This window comes from Oncorhynchus keta, chromosome 5, assembly GCF_023373465.1.
Source record: "Oncorhynchus keta strain PuntledgeMale-10-30-2019 chromosome 5, Oket_V2, whole genome shotgun sequence".
Classification (NCBI taxonomy): Eukaryota; Metazoa; Chordata; class Actinopteri; order Salmoniformes; family Salmonidae; genus Oncorhynchus; species Oncorhynchus keta.
This window is the reverse complement of record NC_068425.1, coordinates 28553306-28576224: the sequence shown is the minus strand read 5'-3', so window position 1 is coordinate 28576224 and position 22919 is coordinate 28553306. Positions and strand designations below refer to the sequence as shown.

The 22919-nt window shown below is 42.7% G+C and overlaps 1 pseudogene across 1 annotated transcript; it reads left to right on the top strand.

Annotated features, from left to right (window-relative positions):
* The first annotated feature begins 6177 nt into the window (after window positions 1-6177).
* On the top strand, window positions 6178-20463 carry LOC118375877 (luc7-like protein 3; annotated as a pseudogene). The gene is made up of 10 exons (XR_008136812.1): window positions 6178-6384; window positions 10691-10795; window positions 11234-11378; window positions 11534-11611; window positions 14993-15097; window positions 15269-15429; window positions 15662-15993; window positions 16943-17103; window positions 17870-18105; window positions 18268-20463. The product of XR_008136812.1 is annotated as a luc7-like protein 3 (transcript).
* The last annotated feature ends 2456 nt before the right edge of the window (window positions 20464-22919 follow it).

The window sequence follows — 22919 nt, the reverse complement described above, 5'->3', positions numbered from 1 at the left end:
TCATAAGTGTTAATTACAACAGTTTTCCTAATGTAATGGGTACGGTTTCTCCAAAGAAAGTTGAAAAGCATCTGGTCTATCTCCTTGCTTATTTTACTGTCAAGATATAAAGATAGAGCGCCATATGTTAGTCTAGAGAAACCTTTTAAATTCTTCCTTTTAAAGATAAGTCCCTCTGTAGCCATTAATTTAGCATCTTCTGGGGGTTTTTAATAAGAGGGTTAAAGTTTAGTAAGCCTCTAGACTTCTGATCCTTTGTAATGGTTCTGCCTAAATATGTAAGTTCTTCTTTTACTGCAATACCATAATATGAAGGTGTCACACAATCTTTGACAGCTATGAGTTCACATTTATTAATGTTAAGATTTAGACCAGACATTTTGGAAAAGGATTGTATATCAGAAAAAGTGTAGTATCGTCAGCCAGCTGGCTTATAATAATTTCTTTACCAGCTATGGAAATACCTTGTACAGGATTATTATTTAAATAATTTGTAAAAAGTTGGGTGATTAATAAAAACAGGTATAGAGATAGGACAACCTTGCCTAATTCCTCTCTTTAACTCAACTCTAGGTGAGGTGCCATATTTCAATTTGATAGAGCTGTTACCATTTGTATAGAGAGTATAGAGAGTCTTAATAGCCTTACAAATAATATGAAGCTATCCTCAGTTATTAGGTCTGAGTAGTCAAGTATGTCTAATACTAGTCTGATATTGCTAGAAATATGTCTGTTCCTCATAAAGCCAGACTGTGTTTCATCAATGATTGCATCCAGGACTTCTTTAATTATTTTTGCAAGTAGTAAGGCTAACATCTTATAGTCATTATTAAGATTTTTTTATTTATTTTTTATTTCACCTTTATTTAACCAGGTAGGCTAGTTGAGAACAAGTTCTCATTTGCAACTGCGACCTGGCCAAGATAAAGCATAGCAGTGTGAACAGACAACACAGAGTTACACTTGGAGTAAACAATTAACAAGTCAATAACACAGTAGAAAAAAAGGGAGTCTATATACATTGTGTGCAAAAGGCATGAGGAGGTAGGCGAATAATTACAATTTTGCAGATTAACACTGGAGTGATAAATGATCAGATGGTCATGTACAGGTAGAGATATTGGTGTGCAAAAGAGCAGAAAAGTAAATAAATAAAAACAGTATGGGGATGAGGTAGGTGAAAATGGGTGGCTATTTACCAATAGACTATGTACAGCTGCAGCGATCGTTTAGCTGCTCAGATAGCAGATGTTTGAAGTTGGTGAGGGAGGTAAAAGTCTCCAACTTCAGCGATTTTGCAATTCGTTCCAGTCACAGGCAGCAGAGTACTGGAGCGAAAGGCGGCCAAATGAGGTGTTGGCTTTAGGGATGATCAGTGAGATACACCTGCTGGAGCGCGTGCTACGGATGGGTGTTGCCATCGTGACCAGTGAACTGAGATAAGGCGGAGCTTTACCTAGCATTGACTTGTAGATGACCTGGAGCCAGTGGGCGGCAGGGTAGCCTAGTGGTTAGAATGTTGAACTAGTAACCGGAAGGTTGCAAGTTCAAACCCCTGAGCTGATAAGGTACAAATCTGTCGTTCTGCCCCTGAACAGGCAGTTAACCCACTGTTAAGAAGGTTAAGAAGACAAATTGGACACCAGTTATCGATGAGCAGCACTTTTTTTAGGCTTAGTGTTATTGTTATTATCAGTGTTATTAACCCATGACTCATTGTAGGAGGGAGAACATTGTTTTTAATACTCTCTAAAAAGACTTCAAATAGGAAGGGAGCTACTTGTTCAGAAAATAATTTGTAAAATTATGATGTAATTCCATCAACACCTGGTGATTTATTGTTCTTTACATGTTTGATAGACTCTATAATCTCTTAAACTTTGATGGGTTCATCACACTGTTTAGATTCTATATCACTGATAGAGTGAACATTATTCAGTGAGTCAAAAAACATATCTGTGGATTCCTGACATTACGAAGAGCTGTACAATTTCCTGCAAAAGTGGCAACAGTATTTAGCGATACATTTTGGTCATCTCTAATAACACCATCAATGTTTAACTTATGGATAGTCAAATCAAATCAAAGTGTATTTGTCACGTGTGCCGTGTAGACCTTACAGTGAAATGCTTACTTACAGGCTCTAACCAATAGTGCAAAAGGTATTAGGTGAACAATAGGTAGGTAAAGAAATAAAACAACAGTAAAAGGACAGGCTATAAAAGTAGCGAGGCTACATACAGACACCAGTTAGTCAGGCTGATTGAGGTAGTATGTACATGTAGATATGGCTAAAGTGACAATGCATACATGATGAACAGAGAGTAGCAGTAGCGTAAAAGAGGGGTTGGCGGGTGGTGGGTGGCGGGACACAATGCAGATAGCCCAGTTAGACAATGTGCGGGAGCACTGGTTGGCCGGCCCAATTGAGGTAGTATGTGCATGAATGTATAGTTAAAGTGACTATGCATTTATGATAAACAGAGAGTAGCAGCAGCGTAAAAAGAGGGGTTGGGGGGACAATGCAAATAGTCTGGGTAGTCATTTCATTACCTGTTCAGAGTCTTATGGCTTGGGGGTAAAAACTGTTGAGAAGCCTTTTTGTCCTAGACTTGGGACTCCGGTACCGCTTGCCATGCGGTAGTAGAGAGAACAGTGTATGACAGGGGTGGCTTGGGTCTTTGACAATTTTTAGGGCCTTCCTCTGATACCGCCTGGTGTAGAGGTCCTGGAAGGCAGGCAGCTTAGCCCCAGTTATATACTGGGCCGTTCACATTACCCTCTGTAGTGCCTTGCGGTCAGGGGCCGAGCAATTGCCATACCAGGTGATGCAGTGATGCAACAAGTCAGAATGCTCTCGATGTTGCAGCTGAAGAACCTTGAGGATCTCAGGACCCATGCAAAATATTTTTAATCTCCTGAGGGGGAATAGAATTTGTCGTGCCCTCTTCACGACTGTCTTGGTGTGTTTGGACCATTCTAGTTTGTTGTTGATGTGGACACCAAGGAACTTGAAGCTCTCATCCTGCTCCACTACTGTCCCATCGATGAGAATGGGGGCGTGCTCGGTCCTCCTTTTCCTGTAGTCCACAATCATCTCCTTAGTCTTGGTTACGTTGAGGGCTAGGCCAGGGGACTGAGCATGCACCCCTGTGGAGCTCCAGTGTAGAGGATCAGCGTGGCAGATGTGTTGCTACCTACCCTTACCACCTGCGGGTGGCCCGTCAGGAAGTCCAGGATCCAGTTGCAGAGGGAGGTGTTTAGTCCCAGGATCCTTAGCTTAGTGATGAGCTTTGAGGGTACTATGGTATTGAACGCTGAGCTGTAGTCAATGAATATCATTCTCACATAAGTGTTCCTTTTGTCCAGGTGGGAAAGGGCAGTGTGGAGTGCAATAGAGATGGCATCATCTGTGAATCTGTTTGGGCGGTATGCAAATTGGAGTGGGTCTAGGGTTTCTGGGATAATGGTGTTGATGTGAGCCATTACCAACCTTTCAAAGCACTTCATGGTTACAGACGTGGGTACTACGGGTCTGTAGTCATTTAGGCAGGTTGCCTTTGTGCTTTTGAGCACAGGGACTCTGGTGGTCTGCTTGAAACTGCTATTATAGACTCAATCATGGACATGTTGAAAATGTCAATGAAGACACCTGCCAGTTGGTCAGTACATGCCCGGAGCACACGTCCTGGTAATCCGTCTGGCCCCGCAGCCTTGTGTATGTTGACCTGTTCAAAGGTCTTACTCACATCGGCTACGGAGAGCGTGATCACACAGTCGCCCGGAACAGCTGATGCTCTCATGCATACCTCAATGTTGCTTGCCTCGAAGCGAGCATAGAAGTGATTTAGCTCTTCTGGTAGGCTCATGTCACTGGGCAGCTCGCGGTTGTTCTTCCCTTTGTAGTCTGTAATAGTTTGCAAGCCCTGCCACATAAAACGAGCGTAGGATCCGGTACAGTATGATTCAATCTTAGTCTCATATTGACGCTTTGCCTGTCTGATGGTTTGTCGCAGAGCATAGCAGGACTTCTTGTAAGCTTCTGGGTTAGAGTCCCATACCTTGAAAGCGGAAGCTTTACCCCTTAGTTCAGTGCGAATGTTGCCTGTAATCCATGGCTTGTTGTTGGGGTATGTACATACAGTCACTGTGGGGACGACAGTTTAGCATCTGCTTCATCTGACCACTTTTTTAGAGACCGAGTCACTGGTGCTTCCTGCTTTAATTTTTGGAATCAGGAGGATAGAGTTGTGGTCGGATTTACCAAATGGAGGGCTAGGCAGAGCTTTGTACGCATGTGTGTGTGTGGAGTACAGGTGATCTAGAATTTTTTTCCCTCTGGTTGCACATTTAACATGTTGATAGAAATTTGGTAGAACTGATTTAAGTTTCCCTGCATTAAAGTCTCCGGCCACTAGAAGCGCCACCTCTGGTTGAGTGGTTTCCTGTTTGCTTATTTCCTTATACATCTGACTGAGTGTGGTCTTAGTGCCAGCATCTGTCTGTGGTGGTAAATAAACAGCTACGAAATGTATAGCGGAAAACTCTCTAGGCAAGTAGTGTGGCCTGCAATTTATCACAATATACTCTACTTCAGGCGAGCAAAATCTAGAGACTTCCTTAGATTTCGTGCACCAGCTGTTGTTTACAAATATGCACAGACTGCCACCCCTCGTTGTACCTGAGTGTGCTCTTCTATCTTGCCGGTGCAGTGTCTATCCCGCTAGCTGAATATCCATGTCGTCATTCGGCCACGATTCCGTGAAACATAGGATATTACAGTTTTTTGATGTCCCGTTGGTAAGATATTCGTGATCGTACCTCGTCTAATTTATTGTCCAATGATTGCACGTTGGCGAGTAGTATTGACTGTAACGGCAGCTTTCCCAGTCGCCTTCTCCGGGTCTTTGTCCAGATCTTTGTCCTCTGTACCTGCGCCGCTTCCTCTTGCAAATAATGGGGATGTCGGCCCTGTGGGGTGTTTGGAGAATGTCTTGTGCGTCGTCCTTGTTGTAGAAATAGTGTTATTTGGATAGTGTTATTTGTAGAGAGAAATTTCTTAAGTCTAAAGAAATAGGATGATTTATTTTCTCCCTCCTAAATCAATTTTTTTCCTAGATCTAATAAAGGCTCCTTCTGCTTTTAATCTATATATATTATCCAGTTTATTTAATCTCTATATATTATCCAGTTTATTTAATCTCTATATATTATCCAATTTATTTCATCTCTATATGTTATCCACTTTATTTAATCTCTATATATTATCAGTTTATTGGATCTATATACATCATCCAGTTTATTTAATCTCAATATATTATCCAGTTTATTTTGTAACTCAATCAGTTCTATCTTCTCCTCCCTGGCTGGAGACCTCTGAAAAAAGGCAAGTTATCTTAATGATCACCTTTTCCTCCTCAGCTCTTGTGGCCTTAGCAAGATTACTACCATATTTTCTAAGGGATTTGGACACCTCAAATGAAAGAGCTCCCAGATTTTGCAATAAGATTTTTCTTCAAAAGCCCTTCCCAAAAGTGTGAAAGCAGATCTTTAACCTCAAACTTAACTATATAATTATTTAATAATGAGCTATTTAGCTTCCAGTATGAAGCTCTACCAAGGTTAGTATAGGGGCTAAATATTTTGATATCAATGTGCGAGGTGATTTGTAGATCAGTCAGTCGGCAGTCGCCTGCAGTCATTTTGATGCTCTCCAACACGGCCTCTGTCTTCCATCTGCTCTTGTAAACAATCACTGAAACATGGAAATATATATATATATATATACACACAAAAGTTAAATTGATATACACCTTTAATAGGGTTAGGGTTAAGGTTCCCACACAGCCATGTTAAGGTTCCCACACAGCCATATTTCAGTATATATAATATATCGGTGATATGAAAGATAAGATCCCTAGACTTCTAAAACCTTACTGCAAGCGATGCTAGTTAATTTTCAGACCAAGCGTCAGGGCTCTTAATAAACCCCCATACAGAATACGCCTTCGCCCAATAACTCGTATGTGAGTCATGATGATCAAGGGCTAGTGGGGGAACAAGAGTGGATGCTACAGGACATCCTAGCAGAGGGTGGCGTAATTTCTCACACAGCGGCGGGTTCAGGTTTTCGCACACGGATGCACAGTGGGTAGCGACTGTTGCTGAATGCGAACGGCTGCCATTTTGATCTGAAATAACTAGGATCTGTGTTTCTTTGGCTCATTAATAAATGGTTTAACTTAGTAGATACAATAGCTTTTTTGCTTTCAGTTTTGACGCAAAATGCTTTCCGCAGCCCAGTTACTCGATGAGTTGATGGGTCGAGACAGAAACTTGGCCCCCGACGAGAAACGATGCAACGTACGCTGGGACCACGAGACCGTAAGTTAGCCACTTTGTTAGCTTTAGCCAGCTCGCTGAAACAATTTCGTCCGGTTCTTGTTTTCAGTGAGTCGTTTTATAGGTAGGTAACTAGTAAACTGACGTTGATATTGATGTGTTTGCTTAAACGTAATAGCTGGCTACATACATGATGCTCGCTAGCTAACAGCATCCTAACTAGCTATGAACTAACGACCGCCAGGGTCGGGTGTTAGCTAGCTAGGTAGTAAGTTAACGCGTTAGCTACAATTGAGGACAGCATGTTCCTCTCAGGCCCAACCCCCTGACCCACGAATCCGCATTCAACATTTAAACTAACGAGCAACACTGGCCCTGTACTATATATAGCTCGCTAGATAATGTTATATAGTAGTTAATGAGTAATTTCGCCAAAGACAACATACGCGTTTGCTAACGACGGCTAGCTACAGGTCCACTGACAACTGGGCTAGCTGGCTTGCTTAAATAAAAACAAGTGGATACTTTTAACGTTATTTGCAGACATCAGCCGAATGTGAAACCGTAATGGAGACACACTAACGTTAGGTAGCTGCGAATATCAGTCAACATTGACATTTGTATTGGCTCAGAGTTAGACATTAGCTAGCTTAGTAACCTTACGCTATGTCGTTGTCAATGTAACGTTAGCTAGTTAATCAAGTTGCATGAGACTTGAGTCAAATCACATTTTATTGGTCGCATACACATATTTAGTATCTGTTATTGCGGGTGTAGCCAAACGCTTGTGTTCCTCCTCGCTCCAACAGTGGAGTAATATCTAACAATATACACATCTAAAAAGTAATGTAACATGCAGTGCATTCGGAAAGTATTCAGACCCCTTGACTTTTCCCACATTGTTACATAACAGCATTATTCTAAAATTGATTAAATTGTTGTCCCCTCAATCTACACACAATACCCCATAATTACAAAAGGTTATTTTTTTTTTGCAAATGTATTAATTATTTTTAAAAAAACGAACATTTTCAGGGCTCCTGAGTGGCGCAGCGGTCTAAGGCACTGCATCTCATCTCAGTCCCTGGTTTGAGTCCAGGCTGTATTACATCCGGCTGTGATAGGAAGTCCCATAGGGGCGGCGCACAATTGGCCCAGCATTTTCGAGGCTCTCATTGAAAATAAGAATTTGTTCTTAACTGACTTGCCTAGTTAAATAAATCAAATAAGTATTGTGACCCTTTACCCAGTACTTTGTTGAAGCACCTTTGGCAGCGATTACAGCCTCAAGTCTTCTTTGGTATGATGTTACAACTTGTATTTGGGGAGTTAATCCCTTCAATGCAGATCCTCTCAAGCTCTGTCAGGTTGGATGGAGAGCTTCACTGCACAGCTGTTTTCAGGTCTCTCCAGAGATGTTCGATCGGGTTCAAGTCCGGGCTTTGGCTGGGCCACTCAAGGACATTGAGGCTTGTCATGAAGCCACCCCTGCGTCTTCTTGGCTCTGTGCTTAGGGTCGTTGTCCTGTTGGAAGGTGAACCTTTGCCCCAGTCTGAGGTCATGAGCGCTCTGGAGTTGAGCGGTGCCTGCTTTCCCCCAGACGTGACGCTTGACATTCAGGCCAAAGATTTCATCAGACCAGAGTATCTTATTTCTCATGGTCTAGGGATGCACAATATATTGGTGAACATCGGAATCAGCCAATATTAGCTAAAAATGCCGATATCGGTATCGGCCCAATATCTAGTTTCACACCGATGTCAAAGCTGTCGTGCATATCTATATAATGTAGGTAATGACACCACGTAAAATGTTGTGCAGCACAGCATCTCTAACCGAGCCCACAATGTCTGCTGTGGATCGAGCAGTCAACAAGTTGAGCAGTCATTTGAACGAGTAAGACATTTTCAGTGAGACAACTCAAAGCCAAAATCCATTAAAGCCAAGATAATGGAATTCATTGCTCTTGACAATCAACCGTTCTCTGTCGTGGGGTAGTTGGCTTTTGCCGACTGGTCAAGCACCGGTACACACTACCAAGTGCGATATTTTTCAGATGTTGTCCTACTGGAGTTACACAGTAATAGCATCACTGCTGTTAGCTTCACGACATACATAAACTTAGCAAAAAAATAAACGTCTCCTATCTTTCAAAGATAATTCATACAAATCCAAATAACTTCACATATCTTCACTGTAAAGGTTTTAAACACAGTTTTCCATGCTTGTTCATTGAACCATAAACAATTAATGAAAATGCCCCTGTGGAACGGTCGTTAAGACACTAACAGCTTACAGACAATTGGGTCACAGTTGTGAGGACACTAAAGAGGCCTTTCTACTGACTCTGAAAAACACAAAGAAAGATTCCCAGGGTCCCGGCTCATCTGTGTGAACGTGCCTTAGGCATGCTGCAAGGAGTCATGAGGACTGCAGATGTGGCCGGGGCAATGAATTGCAATGTCTGTACTGTGAGACGCCTCAGACAGAGCGACAGGACTGACAGCTGATCGTCCTCGCAGTGGCAGACCACGTGTAACAACACCTGCACAGGCAATCTCAACACTGTGCATTACAGTGAAGACATCCTCCTCCCTCATGTGGTACCCTTCTGCAGGCTCATCCTGACATGACCCTCCAGCAATGCAATGCCACCAGCCATACGCTCGTTCTGTGCATGACAGCAAAGTCGGTGTTCTGCCATGGCCAGTGAAAAACCCGGATCTAAATCTCATTGAGCACGTCTGGGACCTGTTGGATCGGAGGGTGAGGGCTAGGGCCCCCCCACAGAAATGTCCGGGAACTTGCTGGTGCCTTGGTGGAAGGGCGGGGTAACATCTCACAGCAAGAACTGGCAAATCTGGTGCAGTCCATGAGGAGGAGATGCACTGCAGTACTTATTGCAGCTGATGGCCACACCAGATACTGATGTTTACTTTTTAAATTCTGGTTAGTGTGTGTGTAAACTTTTTATTGAACTAGGTAAGTTAAGAACAAATTCTTATTTACAATGACGGCCAAACTCGGACGCCTCTGGGCCAATTGTGCGCTGCCCTATGGGACTCTCAATCACGGCCGGATGTGGTAGAGCCTGGATTCAAACCAGGGACTGTAGTTACAACTCTTGCACTGAGATGCAGTGCCTTAGACCGCTGCGTCCGTGTGTGTCTTAACTATTTAACTGAACTAGAATGCTTAAAAGCCTACTAAAATGTTAAATGTCTTATCGGTATCGTTTTATTTGGCAAGGAAAATATCGGATATTGGTATCGGCCAAAAATGTCATATCGTTACATCAGTCTGAGTCCTTTAGCTACCTTTTGGCGAACTCCAAACGGGTTGTCATGCGTCTTTTAATGTTTAGTGGCTTTCGTCTGACCACTCTATCATAAAGGCCTGATTGGTGGAGTGCTGTAGAGATGGTTGTCCTGGAAGGAACTCTGGAGCTCTGTCGGTGACCATCGGGTTCTTGGACACCTCCCTGACCAAGGCCCTTCTCCCCCGACTGCTCAGTTTGGCCGGGCGGCCAGCTCTAGGAAGAGTCTTGGTGGTTCCAAACTTCATCCATTTAATAATGGAGGCCACTGTTCTTGGGGACCTTCAATTCTGCAGACATTTTTTGGTACACTTCCCCAGATCTGTGCTTCAACACAATCGACAGTTCCTTTGACCTCACGGCTTGGTTTTTGCTCTGAAATGCACTGTCAACTGTGGGACCTTATATAGACAGCTGTGTGCTTATCCAAATCATGTCAAATTAATTTAATTTACCACAGGTGGACTCCAATCATATTGTAGAAACATCTCAAGGATGATCAAAGGAAACATGATGCAACTGAGCGCAATTTTGAGTCTCATAGCGAAGGGCCTGAATGCTTATTTAAATAAGGTATTTCTATTTTTTGTGTGTATTTTTATGCAACATTTTCTAAACCTGTTTTTGCTTTGCCATTGTCGTATTGTGTGTAGATTGAGGGGATTTTCTGTTCACTTAATCAATTTTAGAATAAGGCTGTAACGTTACAAAAAGTGAAGGGGTACTTTCCTAACGCACTGTGTGTATGATGGGCCAAATGGTTACCTATAAAAAAAAAATAGAATTGGCATTATTACCAAAGCAAAGGTCACTAGCTACTAATTTGGTTCATCAGTGAGATTAGGCTAATCAATGTTTGAAGATGCATGTTTGATAGAAGATCCATGTTGCATTTCCCAACCAGTTTGCAAGCAACATTTTTGTCAGGCCCGGCATTGAAGAGGTTTTGGGTTTTGTGGCTTCTTATTTCCCAAAATCATGCAACTGTTGGCTCACTAATGACGTGGCTTATCTTTTCTCCTTCCCTTGCAGACCTGTAAGTACTATCTCTGTGGATTCTGCCCTGCAGAATTATTCAAACACCCGGTCTGACTTGGGTCCCTGTGAAAAAATCCACGATGAAAACCTTAGGAAAATGTACGTTTTACCTTTTTTCCCCCATCACTTTTTGTTGTTTGTGTTATAATTAAGCAATAAGGCCCGAGGGGTGTGGTATATGGCCAATATAACATTCGTAACCAGTTTCTAATAGCAATAAGGCCCAAGGGGGGTGTGGCATATTGCGAATATACCACGTCTTACATCTGTTCTTAGGGATGACACAACGCAGAGTTCCTGGATACAGCCCTTAGCCATGGTATATTGGCCATATACCACACCCCTTCAGGCCTTATTGCTATTATAAACTGGTTGCCAAAGTAATTAGAAAGGTAAACAAGTAATTTTGTATTATACCTGTGGTATATGGACAATATACCATGAGTAAGGGCTGTCCTTAAACTAGTATCACATGTCTATAGCGTATAACATGGAATTACAGGTGTATAACGTCCTTTTCATCCCTATGTGCACCAGGTATGAGAAGAGCTCCCGGTTCATGAAGGAGGGCTATGAGAGGGACTTCCTGCGCTACCTGCAGTCTCTCCTGGCCGAGGTGGAGAGGAGGATCCGCAGGGGCCACGCCCGTCTAGCCCTGTCGCAGGCCCAGCAGGCCGCAGGAGTAAGAATATATATAGATATACTCAGTCAATGCCCATAGGTTTGCCACTATAGAGAACACAGAACTCAACATGGAAACCTAGGCCAACCCTTGTATTCGGTTTGTCATGTTCATCAATGTTGTTAGATTATGCTGACTGGACCTTTCTCCAGCAGGGGCCTGGTGGTCCTGTGGGGAAGAACGAGGAGAAAGCTACAGTCCTGACAGAGAAGATCGAGGACCTAGTCATGCAGGTGAGCTGCCTGGGTTTACTAAAACATTACATTCCTCCATTGAGCACAATTACAGTTGAAGTCGGAAGTTTACACTTAGGTTGCAGTCATTTAAACTTGTTTTTCAACCACTCCACAAGTGTCTTGTTAACCTCTCTAGGTACGTGGGACGCTAACGTCCCACCTGACCAACATCCAGTGAAAGTGCAGGGCGCCAAATTCAAACAGAATGATCAAAATTAAAATTCCTCAAACATGCATGTATTATACACCATTTTAAAGATACACTTGTTGTTAATCCCACCACAGTGTCCGATTTAAAAAAGGCTTTACGACAAAAGCATGCCATGTGATTGTTAGGTCTGCACCCAGACACATTTTTCCAGCCAAAGAGAGGAGTCACAAAAAGCAGAAATGGACATAAAATAAATCACTAACCTTTGATGATCTTCATCAGATGGCACTTACAGGACTTCATGTTACATAATACATATATGTTTTGTTGGATAAAGTTCATATGTATATCCAAAAATCTCTGTTTTCATTGGCGTGTTATGTTTTGCTTCCAAAACATCCGGTAAAAGTGCAGAGCCATGTCAATTTACAGAAATGCTCATCATAAATGTTGATGAAAATATAACCGTTATGCATGGAATTAAAGATATACTTCTCCTTAATGCAACTGCGGTGTCAGATTTCAAAAAAGCTTTACGGGAAAAAGCACACCATGGAATAATCTGATTACAGCGCTCAGAGACCAAAACAAGCAATACAGATACCCGCCATGTTATGGAGTCAACAAAAGTCAGAAATAGCATTATAAATATCCACTTACCTTTGATCTTCATCAGAATGCACTCCCAGGAATCTCAGTTCCACAAATGTTTGTTTTGTTCGATAAAGTCCAATGTTTATGTCCAAATACCTCCTTTTGTTCGCATTTAGTACAGTAATCCAAATGCGCAGGCACTAGGTCCAGACAATGTCAAAAAAGTTATATTACAGTTTCTTAGAACATGTCAAACGATGTATATAATCAATCTTTAGGATGTTTTTATCTTAAACCTTCAATAATGTTTCAACCGAAGAATTCCTTTGTCTTTAGAAATGAAAGGGAACGGAGCTAACTCTCATGGGTGTGCGCCTGACTGAGCACATGGCCTTCTGGCAGACCCATGACTCAATCAGCTCTCATTCTCTCCCACCTCGCAGTAGAAGCCTGAAACAAGGTTGTAAAGACTGTTGACATCTAGTGGAAGCTTTAGGAAGTGCAATATGACCCCACAGACCCTGTATATTGGATAGGCAAAAACTTGAAAACCTACAAACCTCAAATTTCCTTTTTCTCAGGTTTTTGCCTGCAATATGAGTAATGTTATACTCACAGACATCATTAAAACAGTTTTAGACACTTCAGAGTGTTTTCTATCCTAATAATATGCATATCCTAGCATCTGGGCCTGAGTAGCAGGCAGTTTACTCTGGGCACACTTTTCATCCGGATGTGAAAATACTGCCCCATACCCCAAAGAAGTTAACAGTTTCTGTGCAGTGAAGCTCTCCCTCCAACCTGACAGAGCATAGTTTTGGCAAGTCAGTTAGGACATCTACTACATCTGACACAAGTAATATTTCCAACAATTGTTTACAGACAGATTATTGAATTTATAATTCACTGTATCACAATTCCAGTGGGTTTACAGAAGTTTACATACACTAAGTTGACTGTGCCTTTAAACAGCTTGGAAAATTCAGAAAATGATGTCAGGGCTTTAGAAGCTTCTGATAGGCTAATTGACATAATTTGAGTCAATTGAGGTGTACCTGTGTATGTATTTCAAGGCCTACCTTCAAACTCAGTGCCTCTTTGCTTGACATCATGGGAAAATCAAAAGAAATCAGCCAAGACCTCAGAAAAAATGTAGACCTCCACAAGTCTGGTTCATCATTGGGAGAAATTTCCAAACGCCTAAAGGTACCATGTTCATCTGTACAAACAATAGTATGCAAGTATAAACACCATGGGACCACGCAGCCGTCATACCGCTCAGGAAGGGGACATGTTCTGTCTCCTAGATATGAACGTACTTTGGTGCGAAAAGTGCAAATCAATCCCAGAACAGCAGCAATAAACCCTGTGAAGATGCTGGAGGAAACGGTTACAAAAGTATCTATATCCACAGTCAAACAAGTCTTATATCGACATAACCTCAAAGGCTGCTCAGGAAGGAAGAAGCCACTGCTCCAAAACTGCAATAAAAAAGCCAGAGTACGGTTTGCAACTGTACATGGGGACAAGGATCATACTTTTTGGAGAATTGTTCTCTGGTCTGATGAAATGAAAATAGAACTGTTTGTCCATAATGACCATTGTTATGTTTGGAGGAGAAAGGGGATGCTTGCAAGCCAAAGAACACCATCCCAACCATGAAGCACGGGGGTGGCAGCATCATGTTGTGGGGGTGCTTTGTGGCAAGAGGGACTGGTACACTTCACAAAATAGATGGTGCAATGAGGCAGAAAATTGATGTTGCTTCAATATATCCACATCTCAAGACATCAGTCAGGAAGTTCAAGCTCTGTCGCGAATGGGTCTTCCAAACGGACAATGACCCCAAGCATACTTCCAAAGTTGTGGCAAAATGGCGTAAGAACATGGTAAAGGTATTGGAGTGGCCATCACAAAGCCCTGACCTCAATCCTATAGAAAATGTGTGGGCAGAACTGAAAAAGCGTGTGCGAGCAAGGAGGCCTACAAACCTGACTCAGTTACGCCAGCTCTGTCAGGAGGAATGGGCCAAAATTCACCCAACTTATTGTGGAAAGCTTGTGGAAGGCTGCCTGAAATGTTTGACCCAAGTTAAACAATTTAAAGGCTACCAAATACTAATTGAGTGTATGTAAACTTCTAACCCACTGGGAATGTGATGAAAGAAATAAAAGCTGAAATAAATTATTCTCTCTACTATTATTCTGACATTTCACATTCTTAAAATAAAGTGGTGATCCTAACTGACCTAAGACAAAGAATTTTTACTAGAATTAAACGTCAGGAATTGTGGAACTGATTTTAAATGTATTTGGCTAAGGTGTATGTAAACTTCCGACTTCAAATGTACATGGACCCTACACTACCGTTCAAAAGTTTGGGGTCACCTAGAAATGTCCTAGTTCTTGGTCCAACAAAATGACATCAAATTGGTCAGAAATACAGTGTACACATTGTTTGCTTTTATTTTTTCTTTCAAAAACAAGGACATTTCTAAGTGACCACAAACTTTTGAAATGTAGTGTACATGCATCCATCATGTGAAGGCCTACATTCATGCAGGACACACACTCTGGAGTGAGTAAGTTGTTTTCTATGTCAACAAAGTTGCCGTTTGTATGTGCTGTGTTCAGATCGAGGAGTTGGGCTCTGAGGGCAGAGTGGAGGAGGCCCAGGGGATGATGAAATTGGTGGAACAGCTAAAGGATGAGCGAGAGCTGCTCAGCTCCACCCCCTCGGTGAGTTACTCCCGGTTCTTTCTCACTCCATCAGCATTGAGATCAACTCAGTGATCTATTTAGTAAGCCTTTAGTATGAATTCAATACCGTGAACTAAACCCGGGGATGAATGCATTTGTGGTTGAAAGTACTGTACTTGTAAAACTAAAAGTTATCCTGATTGATTCCAGACGATTGAGACCTTTGCGGCCCAGGAGAAACAGATGGAGGTCTGTGAGGTGTGCGGGCGTTTCTCATTGTGGGAGACGCCCAGTCCCGGGTGGATGACCACCTGATGGGCAAGCAGCACATGGGCTACGCCAAGATCAAATCCACTGTGGAGGAGCTCAAGGTAAGGTTTGAAGGATTGTTCACTCCCAAGTCAATGTTTGTTTGTCAAGATTCCATATATGCCATTTGTTGTACTGTATGCTTTAATACCCATGAAAAGGAAGTATAATTTAATCATTTTGACTGTTGCTGTTTTGAAAGACCAGTATGTTGATATTGCTGATGCAGAAAAACATTTGGTCATATAATTTAATTGTTCATCATGAATAATGAATGAATGATTTTCTGTTAAGGAGAAGTTAAATCGGCGATCCGAAGACCCCGCCGGAGAAGACAAGGGAGAGCTAGAAAGCAAGGACTGGGAGCGTGAGAGGGAGGAGAGGGAGACTAAGCGCAAGTTGGAAGAGGAGGAGAAAGAGAAGGAGAAGGAGAAAGAGCGCGAGAAGGAGAAAGAGAGGGAGCGAGTGAAGGAGCGGGAGAGAGAGAGGGAGCGAGAGAGGGAGAAGAGAGGAAGGAGGAGCCACTCGAACAGCCGGCACTCCAGCCGGGCGTCGGACCGTAAGAGGAGTCGTTCCCGGGAACGCCGGCGGTCCAGGAGCAAGGAGAGGGAGCGCAAACGTAGCAGGTACTGTACTGTATGGCACGTAGACTAGCCTTATGGCTGATTCACACTATAGGTCGACCCCCAACTGTACTGTACTGGCTCGTTATTTTTCCTTTCAAATGGTCTTTTCCAGCACGGTCCCAGCAACTATGGTGGATGCTTAACCCATAAGAGTCTAAGCCGGGGGAGGGGGTCTACTAAGCTGTAAGGAATTGTGTTACGGTCATACCAAAGATCATTTTGGTATTTTGTATCACACTTTTAAAAAAATAAATGTTAAACATATTTGATGAAAACATTTTTTGGCCTTACTGCTTTTGGCCTATACAAACATTGAATAACAGATTCACATTGAATAACAGATTCACATTGAATAACAGATTCACATTGAATAACAGATTCACATTGAATAACAGATTCACATTGAATAACAGATTCACATTGAATAACAGATTATTTTCCCAAAAAAGACATCTTTTTTAAACATGTTATTTTTTATTTTTTACCCCTTATTTTTTCCAATTAAAACGGAGAACACCATCGTGTTCATCCCAGTCTCATCTTTCCATAGAGGGGTCATAGTATTTCGGACGCTACCGACGATTTTGTGAGAAGAGCGATTTTTCGGGATGTCTCATGGTCTGACAAACACCGCATCACTGCAGATGCGGAAGTGTTAACATGGGCGGATGCAGTGGATTGAGACGCATCCATTGCAAAAACAACATATCTCCGCCTTAATCTGAAATATTTTTATGGAGATATTATTATACTAATTAGTTTTCCGTGGGGTGCGGACATCGGCCTTAGGGGTTAACCAGCCCAGTACAGCTCTGCCTGGCCCTATAATGTTAATCAGGTATCACAGTTCATGTGTTTGTGAAAAACTCTCACTCGTTGAAAGTTCCACTGCTCTGCTCTTGAGTGTGTCGTGGATTAACATGTTCCTGTGTCCTGTGTTTTTCCACAGAAGCCGGGACAGGGACCGGGAGAGGCGGCGCAGCCGGGAGCGTTCGGACAGGAAACGGCGCTCCCGTAGCCGGGAGAGGAAGAGGTCCCGCAGCTCGGAGCGCAAGTCTCACCGCCACCGGAGCCGCAGCCGGGACAAGGACAGGACGTCCAGAGACAAAGGTGAGACATGGGACAAGTTGGCACATCAAACACATTTAGAATAATTACAACTCAGATCTTGCAGGTTTCTTGCAGCAATAGCAGGGTTTTTTTCTGAATCTAAAAGGGGCTTAGGTGGTGGACGTGGCAATGGGCGAGGTCCATCCGTCGGCGTGGCTGAATTTTAGAGAATATTTTAGAGGCGGTGTAGAGAAATGTTTGAATTTAAGTGAATTTCTTAGTTATACAAATTTCCCCATTGAGCTGCGAGAATGTTTGTTTTAAAGCTAATTTCCTGCAATTCTATTCATTTTGCCATTGCTAATGCGGTGTTCTTTTACTCGAAGATAAAATCAATACTGCTAAATTCATATATTTTTTAAATTCTCCTCGACTGTCTAGCTTTTCTTTTGGTGATTTAGATCTCAAAGACTACCATTTCTTTCCCTATTATTTATTGTAAATACTCTCTGGTTTGTCGTTTAAGTTTACACTGAAGCGGTTTCCATCCCTAAAATTGATCAAATAAATATATTTTTTTACAGATTGGAATTAGGTGGCCTGAAAAACACTTAGGCGGCCCGCCTAAAGATTTAAACGGCAGACAAATCCCTGACTAGACCTTTTACCCACGTTTGGTTTAGTGACTCCACACTTGTGATTGAGCTGGTGATGCAACAACATTTGGACCATCATGGTCCCTACCGAATTCACAAGTGTGATCTGAAGTGTGTCCTACTCTAGGAGTCTTTGTCATGACTCTGTTTCATACCTCCATCCCTCCCAGAGCGTAAGGAGCCGGAGGAGAGAAGGAGCAGCTCCAAGAAGGACGAGGTGTTAGAGGATGACAAGCCTTCCTCTGACGTGGCCAAGCCTGGGCCCGTGGAGGCTGAGGCTCCTGCCTCCACTCTGGGCCTGGCCCTTCTGGCCAGGGTCAACGGGGCTGCTCAAGACGAACTCCATTCTGAAGGTGACACTCAGTCCAATTAAAACTGATCTGATAGGACCTCAGATCAGGCTCAGGTAAGTGCGCCCTCCCCCGTCATCCTGGCTCTCAAAACACACACCCCTCCCCCATCTTCCCTCTCAAACCTCCCCCTCCTGTTCTCCTGTCCCCCTGTTTACTTTCAGTTCTATTGCCTTTGATTTGTATGTTGTATCTTTATCCTGTTGTTTTGGATATAGTGCATCGTAAGTATGCACTGAAGATGGAGCTAGACCGATGATGAGAGAAGAAGGTAGAAACAGAGGTCACAAAGCCCAGAGGGAAAGACCAGTGTAGTCCTGAAAAACATACCTGGAGGTACCCCTCGTTTTGTATCGGTTATATACATGCATACATATTATATATCTCTATATTTGGTCTATTGGACAAAAATCTCTTCCAAATTTAAATCCAAGCATTTCTTTCTGCCTGTATTGCCTCTTGTATATTTTTTTTCTCTTCAGTGATGGTGGCAGTAACCATGTCTTTTAATTTGTCGATTTTCATAGCCTAAGGAACATATTAAAGTGACTGTCTAGCAATGTGGACATGTATCCACACATAGACACACTGCATTTTACAGATACTTTAAAAGTAAAGTGAAGCTATATCTGGACGGAGCCGTACTATTGCTTTGACCTACTGAATGCACAGTCTAAAACCATTTTCTCTCCCACTGCCATGGATATTGTGTTCTATATACAGCTCTCTGTTCTCTGATATGTATTGTAACACAGTGTGTTGGTTAGCATTGGGCTGATGATGGAAGGGTAGGGGTTAATGAATGATTGCAGCTGACTTCCATACCTCACACAGCGTTGGTGTTGAGTGAGTGAGCGACCTCATGAAAGAAAAAGGCAAATTAATAAACCCTCAAGGATCAAACTGTCAAACTATTCAGGTACTCACCCAGGTACTCCTTTCTCTACCCACATCCATTTCTACTGAATGCTGTTGCCTGTGAGCTTACTGCTCTTTATCATGACTAAAGCTTGATGTGTCTTGTTTTTTGTTTCTCCTTTGCTTTTTTGGTGGATTTTTTTCATCTTTTAAAGGTTGTTTTTGAAGTATTTATTATCAGGAAGTGATGATAATGATGTATAGAGGTACAGGTGAACTTGTTTGATATCCTCCAGCTGTCTAGTTTAATTACATTTACATTTTACATTTAAGTCATTTAGCAGACTTGGTACTTATTAGTGGACCTGCCTTTCAGGACTTCATTGACTTTGAAAGTGTACCAATTTATATTATCTACATGCTGTTAATTGAAAACACTTAATGTTGGCCCATGTTTGATATCGATGGTTATATCTATCATCCAACTAACATTCCTCAGTTTAGGTTTGTCTACAGTTCATTTTATGGTAAAGGGGATATCAAGCAGGTTCCATAATCTCAAAATAGGATGGTTAAAGCTTTTAAAGTTGAGTTCTATTGCCTTATACTGTGTCCCAAACTGAGTGTGAAGAGCAGGGCGGCCATCGTCAGCTAATGTCCACTAACATTAAAGGGCTGTTGGAGAAACGTCCACAAAATTCCAGGATGTTCCCTGCTCCAAAAATGCAATTTAGTTTTCCCCAATGTTTGCTAGTGTTAGTTTTAGTTTATTTTCCAGTTCGTTAGATTAGTTACCATTCCTCTGTGACATGTCTATAGGGGGATTTCTGTATGTATAGTTGATGATAACAGCTTGTGGCTGCTACAAGCTGTGTTACCAGGATCTTTGCTAATGTGTCACCTCTTTGACCGTTTGTGCACCCCAGGGGACGCTGGGAAATCTGGAGGAGGAAGATCTGAAGACCACCTGTCGCTCCACCCTGAACCTGTCTCTGCGCTGCTTAAAACAAGGTGAACCACAGATGTAGTGGCTTATTAAAACAACTGTGACATCTAAATCACAACAAAAGACACGTGTGTAAAGGTGCCCTCTGTTGTCCTCCTCTTGTTGTTTTTGGAAGATCACATTTTTAGCGCAGGACCAGACATTCTTCATTCAGTTTTCCGTTGTATTTCTTTCCTTCATCGTTTCTGATATAAAGGACCTTGTCTAGTAGCTGCTGAGGTAGAATGGTACATTAAGGCTTTTATCTATGTTCTGTTTCTCATGCAGTTTTTATGACAAATAAAAACCGTGCTTGTTTTGGTTTGTAATGTCAGGTTTCCACTCTTTCACGGTTTGACTTTTTGGGGGAAATCAGTTTGGGAAGTGTTTGTACAATGTTTAGTCAGGAGCATCTCTTTCTCTCCTCTCTCCTTCCCACCCACCAGATCTCACACCCACTGACTGATCTCTCTAGCCCCTTACTGTAAAATATAGTGAGATTGAATAAAACATTTTTTGTTCTGATTTTTAAACCTGTTCATCTTGATCAATAAAAAGAGAGCTTGAATGATGTCTGTGGATTTGTTTGACTCCTGTTTTTAGGAGTGCTGATTTAGGGTCAGTTTGACCTTTTAAGTCTTAATAAATAAGAGGTTGGAACTGATCCCGACAAAACCAGCATTTCTACTCTGAGATGCTTTGTGAATACAGACCCCGGCTCATTAAAATCTAAATTGAGGATGAGCCCCACTGGCTCTGTATAAAACCCAGACATTTTCATTCATCAACGGTAGCTGACTCACTCCATCTTTGTCTCTTTCACTTGCTCTGTCTTTTTGGGGCGGCAAGTAGCCTAGTGGTTAAGCAACTGACTAGGTATTCCCTGTCTACCATCCAGCAGCAAGATGGGAGCCAGATAACTGAGGGAGTTTGGTCTGATTATGGTCCTAATAAGGATGCTTTACTAGCCTCTCGCCCTTCCCTGGATCACACTTTAGGGCTGACCTGAACCCCACTGTGCTGGCTCGGCAACTATAGTGAATGTGTAATGAGGCCCCAGTAGCCTAGTTTGGCTTAGTCGCGCCTTTTTATTAGTGTGATTTCGGCTTTTCAGTCTCAGAACTGACCTTGTCAACCCAGCAGGCAATTAGACAACGCAGCGGGCGTTTCTAGACATGATCAGAGCATTGTAATTAATAATTAAGGGTGGTGGGGTCAGTGTACAGGCTGGGTTTGTGCCTGCCTCCTGTGGCTGGTCTGAGTGACCACTGGAGCCCAGCCAACTGCTTAAGGATTAGTGCGAAGGTCTAAGTGATTGTACTGGGTGTAGACTGCACCTGCCTTTTACAGAGGGGAATTGGGTCTAGGGCTTGGAGCTTGTAGCCCGGTTGATGATAAATCGTGATTAGGGCCAAAAGGTTTCCCTAACCAAGTGACCTGCAGGCCATAAAGTACCGTACTAGCAATTGAGAATATTTGATTTAACAATTCAAAACCATACCTAATAACACTTATTAAACACTGATAGCAATGGTTTTATCACAGAGACAAGGGCCGGAATCATAAACTCAGCGAAAAGGGAAGGTCCCCTTTTCAGGACCCTGTGTTTCAAAGATAATTAGTAAAAATCCAAATAACTTCACATATCTTCATTGTAAAGTGTTTAAACACTGTTTCCCATGCTTGTTCATTGAACCATAAACAATTAATGAACATGCACCTCTGGAACGGTTGAAGACACTAACAGCTTACAGATATGAAAACTTAGGACACTATAGAGGCCTTTCTACTGATTCTGAAAAACACCAAAAGGAAGATGCCCAGGGTCCCTGCTCATCTGCGTGAATGTGCCTTAGGCATGCTGCAAGGAGGCATGAGGACTGTAGATGTGTCTAGGGCAATGAATTGCAATGTCCGTACTGTGAGACGCCTAAGACATCGCTATAAGGAGACAGGACGGACAGCTGATCTTCCTCGCAGTGGAAGACCACGTGTAACAACACCTGCACAGGAACGGTACATCCAAACATCACACCTGCGAGACAGGTACAGGATGGCAACAACAACTGCCCGAGTTACACCCAGAACGCACAATCCCTCCATCAGTGCTCAGACTGTCTGCAATAGGCTGAGAGAGGCTGGACTGGGCTTGTAGGCCTGTTGTAAGGCAGGTCCTCACCAGACATCACCGGCAACAATGTCGCCTATGGGCACAAACCCACTGTCGCTGGACCAGACAGGACTGGCAAAAAGTGCTCTTCACTGACGAGTCGCGGTTTTGTCTCACCAGGGGGGCTGTTTGGATTTGTGTTTATCGTCAAAAGAATGAGCGTTACAGCGAGGCCTGTACTCTTGAGCGGGATCAATTTGGAGGTGGAGGATCCGTCATGATCTGGGTTGTGCCACAGCATCATCGGGCTGAGCTTGTCATTGCAGGCAATCTCAACGCTGGGCATTACAGGGAAGACATCCTCCTTCCTCATGTGGTACCCTTCCTGCAGGCTCATCCTGACATGACCCTCCAGCATGACAATGCCATACTAGCCATACTGCTCGTGCTGTTTGTGATTTCCTGCAAGACAGCAATGTCAGTGTTCTGCCATGGCCAGCGAAGAGCCTGGATCTCAATCCCATTGAGCACATTCCCCCCAGAAATGTTTGGGAACTTGCAGGTGCTTTGGTGGAAGAGTGGGGTAACATCTCAAAGCAAGTACTAGCAAATCTGGTGCAGTTCATGAGGAGGAGATGCACTGCAGTACTTAATGCAGCTGGTCGCCACTTTTGATTTTGACCCCCCCCCTTTGTTCAGGGACACATTATTCCATTTCTGTTAGTCACATGTCTGTGGAACTTGTTCAGTTATGTAAATACAAATATTTACATGTTAAGTTTGCTGAAAATAAATGCAGTTGACAGTGAGAGGATATTTCTATATAGTCTATATACAGTACCAGTCAAATTGACACACCTACTCATTTTCTTAATTTGTACTATTTTATACATTGTAGAATAATAGTGAAGACATCA